General features: G+C 32.5%; 1 pseudogene; it reads left to right on the plus strand.

Moving 5' to 3' along the window:
* The first annotated feature begins 2,304 nt into the window (after window positions 1-2,304).
* On the plus strand, window positions 2,305-11,104 carry LOC132273931 (jacalin-related lectin 3-like; annotated as a pseudogene).
* The last annotated feature ends 752 nt before the right edge of the window (window positions 11,105-11,856 follow it).

Genomic DNA, 11,856 nt, shown 5'->3' on the forward strand with positions numbered 1-11,856 from the left:
AAAAATGATCCGGGCTTGATATGATTCATATTGCTAAGAACGGGTCAGGTATGGATAACCAGGATGGAGCAAGTCCTCGCTGAATGGGCCCAGGTCCAGGAAGTCATTACGGAAGCCCATATTATGATAAAAGAAGTTGACCCCAAACAAAAAGGAAAAAGATAGGTTCAGCCCAGGAGTGGTTATAACTGTCAAGTGGTTGTAACCATCTATAAATAGATGGAAATGAGAGGGAAAAGGGGTTGGAAAAATATTGGGAGTGTAAAGTTTCTCTCTCTACAATTGAGGAAAATTCTTTGTATTTTTAGTATTGAATAACTACGATTCACGCTTGTTGGTTAAAATATTTACAGAATACTTCTAGTCGTAAATTATCTTAGAAATGTCCGACTATCTAATACTGTAACAACAACTTAATAGAAGTATCCATAATTTTTAACCATCACATAAGAGGGTATTCTCTTTCTAATATTGTTAGACTAAAAAAATAAGATCCTCCTCCGAAACACAGTGCAAATCATTGATGCTTTGTTTATTAATACAAAGGTTGTTGAAAGTTGTTCAAGTTAAAAATTGTTGGTTACTTAATCAATCAGCATTGATCGATCAAACATGCATTCACTCTATCATGAGCTGTATATATATATATAGGCTTGTGTGCGTATGTGTGTGTGTGTATTTATATATTGTATTCATCATGAAAATATGCAAATGTGTACATATATAGTTTTTTTTTTTTTTTAGTTAGTATTCACATATATATGTCTTTTCTGAAACTTGAACTCTAACATTCCTTTAGGAGGTAAGAGGTAAGAGACTGATATCATTAGGTCACTGCCCATTGATTACATATATAGATTTTTATTCTCATGTTTTGCTGCAATCATAAAATGGAGTAAGATTGAAATAGTTTAAAAGTCACAATTAAATAAGTTTTAAATTAATTTCTTGAAACTACCCTTGTCGATGAAACTAATTAAAATGATTAAAGTCACATATATTTGTCATATATGATTAAAGTATAACAAGCACGTTGCCTTTATTATAGTGGTTTTGGATCACTTAGCCCACGTGGGTTTTTTTTTTTAATGAAATAAAATAATAATGAAAAATGAAATTGCTTACGATTCCATTGGCTATATATTACCCATGCGATCTCTCTTTTATTTCAAGACAACTCCTTGCCTAGTAGCTCTTTCTCCGAGTTTTCCACTGTTTGTCTCCTTCAAGTTCTTCTTTTTTGGTATGTAAGTATTTTCCATCTTTATTTACAGAAAAAAAAAGAAAGTTCTTTCCATATTTTTGGCTCTTACATCTCTGCAACATTTTTCTTTTCTAATTTTATTTTTTCTCTATTGATCTCAAAAAGTTACACATCTGCAGCAATTTTATAGCCAGAGATAGAGTAAAAAATATAAAAATTGTTCATAATCACTACATACGTATCAATAGAAAAAGAGAATTACTTCTCCATCCATGCTATACTTGAGTTGTGGTCGTCATCATTCTAAATTTTATCTCATAATTATCTATACTATTATTAATTTAGTGTCATTCTCTAAAACGTTAGGGAGAAGCTCCCAAATAATATGAATACATAAAGTGTCTGCTTCTCTCTTTAAACAAAAGGGCCTCTATCTAGCTAGCCTAATGGCCGGGATGTAATCTTTCTTTCAATTTCAAAGAAGAAATTGAGAGTTTAAGTAAGGGCGAATCCAGAAATTGTTAATAGGGGCTAATATTAAACAAGGGGGAATTAGAGATCGAAAGATTAAAGAGTTTAAAAATTTTAGAAAAAATATGGTTAGACTTTAGAGGAAGAGAAGGAATAAGTTCTCTGATTCGTGCAAGATTAGGAATTTAGGAATTTTTTGTACTTTGACTTAGTGATTGTTTAGGGTTTGTTTGACTTGGACCTATTTAGTTGGACCTTTGTTTTAAAATTGTGACTTAAATATTGGGCTTGTTTGGATGGGTTAAAATTGGAGAGCTAATATTACTACTACTATTAATTTTTTCTTTTTTAAAATATTGGGCTAAATATATCTATGCTAAAAAAAAAAAAAAAATTAGGGGGGGCTCAAGCCCCCCTTGGATCCGCCACTAAGTTTAAGTTGTACACAAAGGACATGTTATAAATAACGGATGTGTTTGTTTTAATATATATATATATTTTACTCTGGATTCCACTACATAGCCTATGATCACACTTAAAGTTTTTGTATTGAAAATATTCTACTATATACTAATTACTTTCTCTTGCAAACTTGAAGTGCTGCACTTATCTAGAGCTTTAAGGACTCCATGACGAATGCGCAGATGGTTAAATATGGTGCATATGGTAATTTTGGACCAGGAAGTCATTTTGATGACGGAAGCTACAATACGATAAGAGAATTAACTATATACTTTGGAGATGCAATTTTTGCCATCAAAGTTGTGTATGATAATGAAGGAAAGCCAGTATCGAAAATGGCGTCAGTACCCAAAGAAGCACAAAATGGGCTAAATGCTACTTTAAAGGCTGCACAAACATACACGGTAATATATATGTGATTTGATTTTTAAATTTGTAACATATGTACTAATTTATTTGATTCTGTATTTGTCATGTAGCTAGTTAGGCAACATAACATCTCAAGAAAAAAGAGAGAAGAAAAAGGAAATTAAACTTAGAGAGTAAAACAATCTAACCAAATTTAATAATTAAGCCACATTAGATCCAAATCATATTACCTAAACATACGCGGAGCCAACGTTGCCTAAAAGGCTCATGCACCCTGTCCGCTCCTCTCCAATATATATATATATATATATATTATCTATGTATATTATAAAAAATATAAATAACACCCCTTCTAAAATTTTCAATTGCTATTTGTCATTTTTTTTTTCTTTCTATTATACTTTTCAATTTCTTTTAATTCACTTAATTTTTTTTTCCTTATTTAGTCAATTCTTAATTTATTTTCCTTCAAAATTCTCTCATTTTATTTATTTATATTTCTTGTTAAAATCTTTATTTTTGCATTAATGTGTTTGCTTCTTATTTCTTTATTTATTTATTTCAGACTTATTACATTTAGAATAAATTGCACTGACACCCCCTTAATTACAAACAGACAGACCTTTGCCTAAATTTGGACGGCAGCTTTTTGCATCCAGTGAAAAGACGTTAAAGGACATGTGAAAGGTCTACATTGCCCTTTAATATTTATTATTTAATATATTTCTTATGACAAATTATCAGAAGCACGAAATGACCAAAATACCCTTTATAAAAGACCACGTCTGATCTCTCTAATCTCATCTTCTTCATCATGAGAACCCTACTCTCATGGTTAATCTCTCTCTATTATATTTTATTTTTTTTCTCACCACACTACTCCTTTCACCAAGTTCCCATCTCACCACACTGCGTCTCAGCGATTCTCATCAATACCATCATTATCAATACATAATCCAGATTCATCCTCAATGATGCAGCCAGAATCATTTTTTATCTAACCTCGAAGTCGACAGAGACCAGAACATTCATTGTTGCGATAACATCTTCTTTTTAATTAAGTTCTGAGTCAACTAGACAAATGCGTTGCAGAGTGAGTTGTAGGCCTGAGTTTGTAACCGAGTCACAGCTGTTCCTTCGTCGACGATGATCCCTTCCCTCCCGTTCTCGTCGACTGCGAATACCGACGGCGGGATTGAGAGGATCTGACCATCGACGCCGAGTCCGGTGAGTTATGTGGTTCATATACTCAACCACCCAGATCTGAAAAATGTTTAGTGGCATATATGAAAATTAAACCCATCTTTCAATTCTGAAAAACCTAGCATTTACTCTCTTTACAGTATCACGCATGTGCATAGATTTGAAAATTAAACCCACCCTTCATTTTTCTCTCTCTATAAGATTTTATTTTATTTTTGTTTGCCTTTTTATTTGAACAATTTGATATTTGTCTATGTTTGTTGATTATTTTTATTTTTACTTTTATTTTTTTATCAAGTGAAATGAAATTCGAACTCCGTCATTGCATATAAATAGTATATACTTATCTTAGAACTCCACAATCCACATTATGAGCATATATACAAACCTGTAAAATTGCGACCCAACTTTTGTTTGGGTCTGGTCATGCTTGTGTTGACGTGATCTTGATCTAATTATTAGCTTTGCCTCGTAGAAAAATGTTTTGTAACCAGGTTTTGGAGTGTGGTATGAGAAAACACTAAAAAGTCTGAAATAGAGAGTTTGAGAGACAAACGATTGTAGGCTTGAAAATTTGTAATAGCCTTCTTTTTTTGCATACTAAATCATTTTTTCCGATCTTTCTTATTTTGTTTATGATTTGTTGTTGCTTGTCATAATATCTAAGTTTGTCCTTATTAAAAATCTTATAGGTGAAATTAAACTATCCTACCGAGTACCTCGTCTCAATATCAGGATATACTGGGTACATCTTTAATAATTGTCTTGTTGTGAAATCTCTCGCAATACAAAGCAATGTCAGGCAATTTGGACCATTTGGTAAAGAAGATGGAGGTCGTTTTATGACCCCGTTAACTGGGTTTAAGATCGTTGGATTCTATGGAAGGCAAGGTGGTTGTTTGGATTCAATTGGAGTAAACACTGTACCATTCCAAACTAAAATACCTATTGGTCCATTTGGAACTAGTGGTGGACAGCAGTGGGATGACGGAACTTACAGCACAGTAAGAGAATTAATCATACACTCCGGAACGGTAATTGATTGCATCCAAATTGTCTATGATAATGAAGGAAAAAGAGTATTGGGAGAAAAGCATGGTACTGCGGGAGGACAAGAAAACAAGGTTAGTTATAATTTTTCATTTAATACATTACAATAATAACAAAATTTTCCTCTTTTTTCTTGAAGATTTTAATACTCAAACTTTCATTTATGCAACTATGAATGCCAAGCATACTTACCCTTATATAACTTATGTAGGTCACATTAGCCTACCCGGATGAATTTTTGCTTTCAGTTTGGGGGTACTATGGACAAGTAGGTGACATGGTCGTTATCCGGTCCCTTGGATTTCAAAGCAACAAAAGAATGATTGGACCGTTTGGCGTGGAGAGTGGAGAGAAATTTCAGTCCTCATTAACTTGTGGCAAAATCATTGGATTCTATGGAAGGTCTAATAAGTACCTCTCTTCAATTGGAGCATATCTCGACAAGTGAGGTTAAAATTTAGACAATGATCATGAGCCACCTTTTACTAGTCTTTTAATCATTTATAATTTAACTGCATTTATATTCAATGCAGTTACAATAATGGATACTCTGTGCTGTCCTTAAAGTTTGGTGAAAGTAGTTAAGGGAACACAAACTTGTGTCTGTGTGTGATTTCAAGTAATTTTCATCTTTTCTTGTGTGCTAAGTGTGAAAGTTTGGATTGGATATGTATTTTTGTTAAACTATGTCACTCCAGTGATAAGAGGTGGTATATTATCTCTGGTGTTGTTATAATAAATTCGTGGTTCTTTTGCAAAAGAAGATCTTATTGATTGTGAAATTATTTGTGCTCTCTATTTCGTTTAAATATATGGTTTGATAAATCATCTTATGATATTACATAATTTGTATCTATTTTGTAGATGGATAGCATATAAAGACTGCCTTTATCCAAGATTCTATATATCTTCATACCTTAAAGAGGAAAATATATATTTAATACTAAGAAAATTTTGATAATTTATATCATTTCAATAAAGTTGTAAACTGAACTCCCACATTGACTTGCAAATAACATAGAAAACTAATATTCCGTATAACAAATTCAAATTATGAGCAAAGGGAAAAATAAATGCCTTACATTGTTGAAATGACGTACAAAACTTGCCTTTGGGTTGGGGGTAATAGGGTTATTGCTCCAGTGTTATAACTTGCCTTTGGGTCTCTGCCCTTTTTGGGCCTGTAATTTTTTGTTCATATTAATATATATTGAAAATTTACCTTTCAAAAATAAAATAAAATAAAATAAAAAATGCTGCTGTTTCTTTCTTAATTTTGTAATGCCTTACATTTTTGTAAAATAAGCTATTTATTAGGGCCGAGAAGTAGCCTTTTAGGCACCAAACTTGAAAGTACGAATTATCCGTAACTATTTAGGTCACCAGCTTTTATAGGTAACTCGGTTAAGTAGGCTTACACCAAGGTTCACAATCGCAACTACCAAAGCGGTCGCGGTGTGACGAAATTGAACTTATATTGGTGTTGGGTAAAGAAGTTGGTTTTCATAATTGTGAATTTTGTTAGATCTTGCATATAGAGTCCAAAAGGCACCTATTCACAGGCTTTAATCCTATAAAGATAAATTTTTAGAGATTTGACTGATTTTTATTGAATATTTTAAGACCATTTAGCACAATTAATAACCAATTTATAATTTTTAAGTTGCAATTCTAATTATATATATATTTTAATAAATTAATGAAAAATAATAGATTTAATCGTTAAATAAATGAACATTCATATTATATATATGTAACATGTGAGAAAAAAAAAAGAAAAAAAAAAGATAAATATAATACAAATTATGAAACATAACATGCTGATAATCTATATTTGTTGTTTAATTTTATTATTATTATTATTACTTTTTTTATTTTGGTGTCCTTTGTACACAGTATATCACTATGATATAATGTTGAGTTGGTTGAGTAGTTATGTTCTAAATATTAGGGTTAAGTGCATTAAACACCCGGACAATTTTCTCTTTCTCAAAAAATTCCTTGAACTATTAGAAAGGGTACTTAACCTTGAACTTTTCACTTTGTTACAAAATGTTAGCTGGGCGTTTGAAATCTAACGGAAAGAAAGGCAGACACATGCCTCATGTGACTTGGCAAATATTCAGAAAGACAAAAATAACCTTAGAATGACGAAAAGGTGAAAATTCATTCAACAAAAATTGTTTGTTGCAAAGGTTAGTGTTTAAAGGGGAATTGATTGAAAGAATAACACGTATTTTTTGGGCAATTGCGATTGGGTTGGTTTGATGATCGGCCACAGCAAATTTTTAGGAATGAATTTGTAGCTTTTATGATTGGGCCTTGCGGCTAACCCCAAGTTGCTAACACATTTGATAGCAGTATATAAGTTGCAGGATTATTATGACAAAGCTCCACAAGATTTCGCAGTAACCGCCTGACCATGGACATGGGTCTGGATCGGATCAGTTCCACTAGAGGGTGCGGCCGCAAATGGTGGAGCGTAGTAGGAGGGCTGCTTTGTCAGCAGTAAGGGCTCCATTGATTTCGGCGACCATGGCCTCCATAGATTCCGGCAGCGATCCGCTGTGTGTTTGGGAGATTTGGAAAGGTTCATGAAGAGGAGATTTATATATGTTGAAGACCTAGATATCCCACAAAGCTTGCGCCGGATGTTAGCTCCCCCACACCACTGCCATGTTCAGAGATGGAAGCGAGAGAATGAACCAAGAAAGAAGAGAAACACATGTTACGCATCCAGGCCATTTCAGCTTTTCACGTGGGTCAATTTTAAATTCCGGTGATTAAATGTGTTGTACCATCTCTCAATTTTTTATCCATAGTAAAATTAGGGTTTAAGTGCATAAACCCCTCATTATAATATAGGCTTTGTGCAAAACTAGTCCATCATTTTAAAAAAATGTGCATTTCAATCTATAAATTGTAAAAAAGGTGCAAATAAGTCCCTCTGACCACTTTTGGGTCAAAATTGACCTAAAATAAATATAAAACCCTAATTTGCCCTTCTTTCTTCCTATTATGCTATTCTCTAATAGACTCCAGCTGTCGCATCTGCCATAACAATTGGTGGTGACCACAGCCGCCGCCTCACTCCTGGATTCAAGACAACCCTCCACAGCCAACCCAAAAGACAACCACCTCATCACCCAAAGCTTGACTCACCGACTATCTGACATACGTGGGCAGTGATGCAACCTTGATGGTGAGACATGCTGGAAGTATCAAATCTGTGATACCCCTCGATTCTAGAGTCACGAGTGATTAAGTTCGAGCATAGAACCGAAAGATATCAAACAATTAATATTTAAACAAGTATTGAGTACAAAAAGAAATAAGAATAAATAAATAAGCGGAAAGAAAACTAAATAATAAATCCTTGATTCACTTAATTTAATAATCCTCCAATATAAAATATTCAAAACCTCTGATACTATTACAACTCGGGAATCCATCTAGTGGACCCCTAATAATATCCCAACTAAAAATAACTAAATTGAAAAAAAATTCAAAACTAAAACATGAAGAAGAGTCCTATGTAGTCGGAAGAGTGAATGACGGTCTCTGCTCAGCACGAACAAACTTTAAGACTGGAACTGTCGAACACCTGAAAAATAATAGTGGGTCAGGCCCATGAACAAGTTCTACTCTATTACAATCCAAATAGAGACCCGATACACGTATACACTATAGTTAACTTAACAATAGTTAAGTAGTCTATATATATATAGATACACACTATAGGATGCTCACAAAACTATAGGTCTGCCTTAACCTGAATAGTAGTCAATATGCAAATCGCACTTAAACTAGGCATGAGTACTTAAACCTACCAGGGCACACAGATGTCTACTACAACCAGTTATCCATCCTAGAAAATATACGCACCATAACCATGATCCTGAGACTTAAGCTCATACTATGGCTCATAACTATATATATATATATATATATATATAATCTATCCTAATCCAGAATATAAAATAAACATCCAGTATGTCATCCAACTGATTCAGCTGACCTGACATGAATATATGTAAGATTTAAAATTTTAGTTAATCCACTCCATTATACATGAATAGGTAGGACTTAACGTTTTTAGTTAATCCGTCTCTAATATGCCACCATCCCATACTGGTGCATATAATGCATATGATTCATAAATAATGCAACAATTATAATATCAACATTAAATACATCTAGAAATAAGCATAATAGAAATCAGATATATACATGATCATATTATGCAGCCAATATGTGATTAAAATCATATAATCTCCATTTAAATTGTTATAATAGTTTTAAGCAATTAAATCATCCACAAAATCCAATAATTGATGAAATAAGCAAAATAAAGCATCAATTAAATACAGAACCAAACATAATAAAATCAGACAATAAACTGAATATATTATACTACTAATGCACGATTAAGATCATACAACATTCATTTAACTTGCTAAATTAACATTAAGCAATTAAATCATCTGTTTATAACATGCAAATTATTTAAATTTCATATTGTTCAAGTTCATGGCATATTATTATAAATTATGCATCCTGAGTATTTAACATGTCCATCGTAGTCATTTACAACTCTTAAATTGATCTACACAGCCTTGAAATACCCCCAAACCAAATACAGTAGCCAAAACCCACGCACAGGTGAAATCCCAGGAGTAGAGCCGCCTCTACTCCTGCTATCCTCTGTCTTATTCGTCTCCGGCGACCTTTAACCCCTTTGTTCTTTATTGTTAATGGTCCTAGAGGTCTGAACTATGTTCTGAATCAGTACAGACAATGTATATAAAGTAGATATGCATCTTAAACACAGATTAAAACAATGTATTACACAATTTAATTCAAGATTAATCACAAACACAAAATAACATAACAAAGTTAGTTTTAATTTAATTTAAGCATGCATACATGATCAATTTATTCTCTGTTTAATCCTGAAATTATCCTAGGCATGTATAGAACACAAGTCTAAGGGAAAGAGTTAGAAGAAGAACTTGCCTCAAGGTTTTGGATTGAAACCCTAACTTTTTCTTCTTAGATTTTTCAGCGACCTCTGATTGCCGTCAATCCTCCTACTGCTCTAGTTCTAATCCACAAGCAGACCCTCTTCCTTCCTCCTTGGTCCAACCCCTTCTTGGCCGAAACTCTCTCTCTATTCTCTCTCACAGTTTCTTTTTCTTTGTATCTCTCTATTCTCACATCTCTCTCTCTACTGCTATAAGGGTTTACAAACCCTATTGCAAACCATCTTATGTATATTTATAGGTTAAACATAATCCAACCCTAGTCCTAATTGTAATCCAAGTCTGACAATGAGGGAATGAAAATAAAATAAAAGGAAAATAACATATAATACATATATATAATATATTGTACGTGACTACATAAATTTATATTTATAATATATAATTTATACTTATATATATGCATCTCACCATCCTAGTATAATAATAATTACTCATTATTAAATAAATTCCTATATATATATATACATCCCTCTATGGGTCAATATCTGTACCCATTCAACTCCTATCCAAGTAGTCCATGCAACCCAACCCATTGGGTGGTCAATTACTACTATCCATAGCCCAACTCCTTTAACTATAAAACATAAAATAAAATATTTAAATCCTAACAATTAAATTACACATAATACACATCATCAGATAACAAATAATTTAGTTAAAGCATTTAAATTCAAATTAATCAAATAAGCCCACAAATTACATTTAACCACTAAATTAAATTAAACACATAAACAAATAATCAATTAATCAATTAAATAATTTAAAAATGCATCTTAAACAATTAAATAAATACTGAGACTATCCTTTTTAAAATTAGAGGTATTACAAAAATCAGCACAAATAATCGAGTCGTCACCCACAGCGGAGTTTCTAGTGATCGGCGAGCAGGGAGACATCGATGGTTAAGTTGACCGTGAACTTATATAGGTCACATTAGATTACCCGGATAAATTTTTGCTTTCAGTTTGGGGGTACTTTGACAAGCAAGTGACATAGTTGTTATCCGGTCGCTTAGATTTCAAAGCAACAAAAGAATGATTGGACCGTTTGGCGTGGAGAGTGGAGAGAAATTTCAATCCTCATCAACTTGTGGCAAGATCACTGGATTCTATGGAAGGTCTAATAAGTACCTCTCTTCAATTGGAGCATATCTCGACAAGTGAGGTTAAAATTTAGACAATGATCATGAGCATCATTTTACTAGTCTTTTAATCATTTATAATTTAACTACATTTGTATTCAATGCAGTTACAATAATGGATGCTCTGTGTTGTCCTTACAGTTTGGTGAAAGTAGTTAAGCTAGGCAACACAAATTTGTGTCTGTGTGTAATTTCAAGTAATTTTCATATTTTCTTGTGTGGTAAGTGTGAAAGTTTGGATTGGTTTTGTATTTAGTTAAACTATGCCACTCCAGTGATAAGAGGTCATATATTATCTCTGTTGTTGTTATAATAAATTCGTGGATCTTTTGCAAAATTAGATCTTATTGATTGCGAAATTATTTATGCTTTCTTTAAATATATGGTTTGATAAATCATCTTATGATATTAGATAATTTGTATTTATTTGAGGTAAAGACCTTAAGATTTTCTCACAGATTCTTATCGATCACTAACTTTTTTACCTAAATGACATAGTTCAGAAATTATTTCAAGAAGACTAGAATAAAAATCAGAAAATGATTCATCTTCTTTCATCACGATGTTCCCAAAGTTTTGAGAAAGCATCTGAATTTTGGATAACTTTACTTTTGAAGTTCCTTCATGAGTAACCTGCAAAATATCCCAAGCTTCTTTAGTAGTTTTATAATAAGAAATTCTAACATATTTAGATAGAACAACAGAATTAATAATTGCATATAAAGCTTTGCCATTAGCATTATTATACTAAATTTCAACAGCAGTAAAAGCAAAAGCATCTTTTAACTCTTTGATTACTTTACCATCCACAGTTGTATCTATTGTATGTAGTGTATAGCCAGAATCAACTATTGCCCAAGTTTTACCACCAGAATTTTACAAATAGGCTATCATCTTTGATTTCCAAAAAT

This window comes from Cornus florida, unplaced genomic scaffold (assembly GCF_030987335.1).
Source record: "Cornus florida cultivar Cherokee Brave unplaced genomic scaffold, ASM3098733v1 CherokeeBrave_3.0.0_Hap2_Chr01, whole genome shotgun sequence".
NCBI lineage: Eukaryota > Viridiplantae > Streptophyta > Magnoliopsida > Cornales > Cornaceae > Cornus > Cornus florida.